Genomic DNA, 5,662 nt, shown 5'->3' on the forward strand with positions numbered 1-5,662 from the left:
CAGGGTATCTCTGTCAGCCTCAGCTGCTTGCTCAGAACTCAGACTCCAAGAGAGGAGCTTCCCCAGTGGGTATCTCAAAGTCCTGAACCAGAGGCCACTGATAATCAGGGACAGCCAGGGGAATGGAGGCCAGGCTAGTGGTTGGAGGGATGAAGAAGGCACGCAGCCAGGCCACTGAGCCCATCACTGTGGTTTGGCTCCTTTGGTGAAAAAATAGCAAGTTTGGACAAGTGTCTCCCTGTGTCCTGAGCTCTGGGTTGCTCCCAGACAGGAGTCGCTCCATTAAACAAACCACAGCCAAGGGCAACAGGGGCCCAGAGAGGACTAGAAGGGCGGGTGGGAACAGGGGGCTCAGGACAGGACTTGAGCCAAGCCTGTCCATCAAGGCACAATGGCGCAAGTGAGGCCTGCTGGCTGGGTTGGAGGTATGAGCGTGCATCGCGGGAGCTGCAGGTGAGGCAGGGGAAAGAGAAGCCACGCTCAGACTCACAGACGAGGAGAAAACAGACATGCATAGTACAAAACTCAGACAGCCACACAGGCAAATAGTGTCAGCTCTCTAGAATCTGTTTTAGGACATTAACCGAATATTCTTCCCCCAAAGTACCCAGATGGGGAACAGGAGGTTGACAACAGGGTTGAGAAAAGAAGATTACAACAGAGCACCAGGGTGTGTGTGTGTGTGTGTGTGTGTGCGCAACTATTCATATATGAATGTGGATCTGTGTAATTTCTTTTCTTCTGTGTCTTCTACTTCATTCTAAAATCAGAAGGACTCTGAGTGGTTTGGGCTTCTCTGGGCCTCTCCTCCTATTTCCACATGTGGCTGAGGGCGAGTTAATGGGACCTGCACACACAGAGGCTCACACAGCCTTGGAGACAGAGGCCCATTCATACCAGGACACTGTGGCACCTCTCTCCCAGGCTGGCCTGCCGTCCTGGTCCTGTAGCACCAACACGCGCAAGTGAGAGACGTGCACCTTTGCACATGCAACCTTGCTCTCCAGCACACACACACAAAGCCACGCTCAGCCTCTGTTAACCCTTCACCACCATGTGCAGGGGGCTCTGGGCTCTGGCTTTGCCCTTCTCAACCCCTTTTATCCAACCCTGGACTCACCTGAGTTAACCTTTGAACAACCTCCTTGGAACCCCAGGGAGCCCACCACTGGCTCGCAAAGCCTCCCAGTACCTGAGAAAGGAAGGGAACACTATCTCAGCCAAAGAACAGGGTGGAGGCATTTCCTTCCACTAGAGGAAGAGAGAAGACTGTTGAAGTCTGGGTTCAAGTCACAGCTATGTCATCTGAAAGCTGTGAGTCCTCAGACAGATTACTTACCCCCTCCGGGCTTCAGTCTCTGAACTGTGAGATGAGTAGAGGTAAACATGAGGTCCATAGATAAACCTATGAAATTGTATGCAAAATATGTAGAATTCTACATTTTGCTGGAAACTTCTTCATAGGTCCCTTGAACCCCTCAAAACTTAAGAACCAGTGAAATTCCTGAACATTCCAGGACTCTATACAAGTCAGGTGCTTTGTAAGTGATGCAAACATGGCCATGGTAAGTCCACTCTGTCATCTAAGGTCAGTGTCAACCTCCCCCTGCACCTAGTGCCTGAGGTTCTCCCATATGCCCCGACTCCTGTACCCCTGGGTTCGGGAACCACACACCCCATCACCTCCAGAAAGAGCCCAACTCAGGCTCAGATTGAGGAGCTCTCATCTGATGGACCTATTTGCTGGGATGGAGTCTTCTGGAGTCGGGCTGGAGGGTCAAGCCCAGCAGGGGTCAAGGGGCGAGAGAGAATGGAGGATGGGGTAGATATCAGGAATAATAACCATGATACTCATGTCTGTTGAGTACTTACTATGTGCCAGGCATTGTGTAACCAATGAAGTGATTAATATCATCATTCCCATTTTACAGACAACAAAACTGAGGCTCAGGGAGATTGTCAGTTGCTCAGGATCACTCGACCAGTAAGTCGTAGAAACACTGACAGCAGGTCTCTCTGACTCCAAAGTCTGCGCTCTTGGAGGGAATGAGAGGACATTGAAGGGATGTCCCCGTCCCTGGTGACATTTCAGATGAATTGGGCACCGCACTGCAGCATTTAGGGCACAAAGCTGCATAAGAAATCCTCTCTGTGGAGAAGGGGCCAGAGCCAGCAGTCTGCCCGAGCCAGTCCTCGGGGGTCTGAGGGCAGCAAGGAGGCTGGGCCAAAGGCTCTGGCTCTTCAGAGCTTTCACCAGGGCCCGGCTCAAAGGCCTCTTTGTTCACTGCGCGGACTTCTACAAGGAACCCTCCATCCCCAAGGTCCTCAGGGACCTCGGTCTGCTCCATCAGCGTATGGGGGGCTCCAGTACCCTCAGCCAGAGAACAGCCAGCCTCCATCATGCCACGGCGTCCCTAAAAGGGTCGGTGGCTCTGGGACCAGGGGGATGTGGTGGGCAGGAGGGGCTGCGTCACGGAGAATCAGAGTGGAGAGGTTGCACGCGGCTGCTCCCAAAACAAACGTTTTATTTCTTTTGTGGGAAAATCAAAGACTTATTAACTGTTTATTTTTACGTTACTTAAAAGAGTTTTGCAAATTCTTATCAATTTGCTGTTAAAGGGCTCATAATTCCCCCAACCACTTGTCAATACTGCCCCTCTATCCTCTTCTTCCCATAATGCTTCTCATTGCCCCCTTCAGCTTCTGCAGTATCAAAAAGAGCAGGGAAGATGGGAAAATATGCCAGTTGGATTCTTGATTGATGGATACCCCTGAACTGAATTCCAGACCCCTCATCCCCAGGCTGGAGTCTCGAAGGAAGCAGAGAATGCCGGAAGGAGCCCTAGCCCTAAGGAGTTCTGGATGATGGGATCGACTCCACTAGGGAGTGGGGAATCGGGGACTCTCCAACTCCTTTCCCAGTCCCCTTGCTGGATACTCCTAAGACTTCATTCTTCTCACATTTTTGCCTTGGCCCTTCTGGATTTGGGCTCCACCTGCTTTCTGAAGACAGGGAAGGTAGTCATTGCTGCATTACCCAGGCCCAGGAAGAATATGACTTCCAGCTCTGCAGAAGCCTCCATTTCGGTGGCCTCATTTCCTTGTCCTCCTTTGCAAGGGAGAGCATGAGTCTGTCCCTCCTGCTGACCTGAGCCCCACTCATGGAGCATCTCCTTCAGGTGCTCCTTCAGGTGTCTCCACTTAGCAGTCACCTCCTGCTCCAGCACAGACATCTTCCTGCCCTGACAGCCTGGCCCAATTTCACAGACAATTCTAGAGATTTCCTTTCAGTGCAGAACACTGTGGCCTAGGAGCCCAGGGGCCTGTGATGGTGGGAAGTTCTCAGGGCTGGGTGGTCCAAAGGTGGGCTAGAAACTACTTAGGATGCCAGTAGGACAGGGACACTAAATAAAAAATGAATCAATCAATTTCCAATATTTGATTTTTTTAAAGCATAAAAGTAATCATCCTGGTAAAAGTCTAAACTTTGTTGGACTTCTTAACACTGACTTACCATTAGAATTCCTTCTATTTTGAATCCCAATCTTTTCAAAGCTGGCACTTGTAAAGGTTTTAATCCAGCTCCAAGGGCTCTACATTGTCTCTAAGCAAGAGGAACAGTAGTCTTGAAAATTTAGCCCTCTATGGCCCCAAAAATGGGGGTGGAGGGATGGCAGTGGGCCAGAGAAAAGGGGCATGGGATTGGGGGCCAAGGCAAGTAGGTTCAGGCCCCAGAGCCATCATTTGCTACTTGAGGGACGTTACGCTTACCGTCTTGAGCCTCCATTTTCTCCTCTCTAGATGGGCATAACACTGTCCAACTGTCTACTTCAGTGGGTTGTAATGAAGGTCAGATGGCGCTGCAGATGTCCGAGCACCTTGAAAAACAGTCGCTGGACCAGCATTAGTCATCATTAGAGCAAAAGGTGGAAGGAGTGTCTCGGAAACACCACCAGAAGCTTCATGATGGCGTCTTGTCCACCTCTTGGCCTCTAGGCCAGCCCAAGGATAACCAGGGAAGGAGACTCCAGGCCTCCTCAGTCCAGTTCTGGCCTCACAGCTTGGTGAGGGCGGTCTCTATATCACTGAATAAGAACCTTTGGGTTCCATCAACAGTGGTTTAGGTTTAATTAAAGGCAAATTTCCAAAAGGACTCCCTTTGCTAGTTACAAACACAACCCTCCCAGGCCTCCAGGGGAGTGGAACCCACTTTAGGAAGCCACAACCAGGCAGAACTCCTTGGTCTCTGTGGTGTCGATGGGGTCTGTCATCTCCAAGCTTACTGTCTTCCTTGTGGCCAGGACAGAACGCGGCCCAGTGTGCTGTTTCTATCCTCTGGGCACACCGTCACAGCCTACCAGTTGAAAATTGGCTCTCCTTGGATGGCCCTCAAGCACTACATTTTTTTCAGCTACTCCCACCAGCCCCACAGATGAATTTATCTTCTCTCTGTGCGCCATTGGGCTGTTTCTGTTTCAGGGAACCACGAGCTCAATGAGCCCCAGTGTTCTACCAAGCGGGCCAAACAGCTGCGTCTCTGTTCTCTCAGCCAGACCTTCCCCGGGGCCTGGAGTCCTGCCTCCGGGAATTCCAGAACTCGAGAATGTTAGAACTGGAAGAGACCTCAGCCCTCACCTAGTCCTGCCTCAACTGCTGTACAGATGGGGAAACTGAGGCCCAGGCAGGGGAAGGCTTTAAGGAGTATAGACTGTTGGCCTTTCCTTTAAGCCCAGCACCTGCCTCGTGCAGGCGCGAGTTGTCTCTGCAAGCCCTAGCCCGCTGGCCTCTCAGCCATGGAGAGCTCAGACTCTCCCAGGCAGCCCACTCCATTGTTCACAACAGGAACCTTCTTCCTAATATTGGGCCGACATTGGCCTCCCGCCTCCCTTTAATGCTCACCTATTTGTGCAGTCTCCATGGTGAGATAGGACTGACCTGGATAGAACAATTGGAAATCAACTCATCCTCAAAGGGAGTGGAGCAGACCATGCTGGGTCATTCTCGGGCAGCCTCTGCCCACTAGATTGCAGAGGAGGCCCAGCATCCTGATCACAGAGACCTGGATTCAAATCACACTCTATTGCTTTAGAGCTGTGTGATGGTAAGCATGTTACTTAAACTGTTTAAGCCTCAGGTCCCTCTTCTGTAAAAATAGGGATCATGTAGTTTCCACCTCCAAAGGCTGTTGTGGGGACACAATGAGACAACAGGAAGAGTGATTTAGCATAGAGCTGGTGTATGGTCAGTATGCAGCCAATGTTGGTTTTGTTGATGCTATTGTAAGAGCACAGACTCTGGATTCATATTGCCTTCATTTGAATCCCAGCTCCTTCACTTGTTATGTATCTTACTTGACTTTGGACAAGTTACTTAATCTCCCAGGGCCTCATCTTCTGCATCAGTTTGGCTACTTTCAGTTGCAAGTTACCAAAAAAAAAAAAAAAAAAAAAATTCAACTCAACTATCTTAAACAGTAATGGACTTTATTAATTTACATAAATGAAAATCCTAAGGTCATAAGGGTTTCAGGAATACTTTGATCAGGGCCTCAGCTTATTCTCTGTGATTCTCTTGGCTTTGCCTTCCTGATATGTTGATTCATCCTCAGTGTGGTTCACCTATGATCCTAAGATGGCTACCAGTAGTTCCAGGCCTCACACCT

Source organism: Diceros bicornis, chromosome 17, assembly GCF_020826845.1.
Source record: "Diceros bicornis minor isolate mBicDic1 chromosome 17, mDicBic1.mat.cur, whole genome shotgun sequence".
NCBI lineage: Eukaryota > Metazoa > Chordata > Mammalia > Perissodactyla > Rhinocerotidae > Diceros > Diceros bicornis.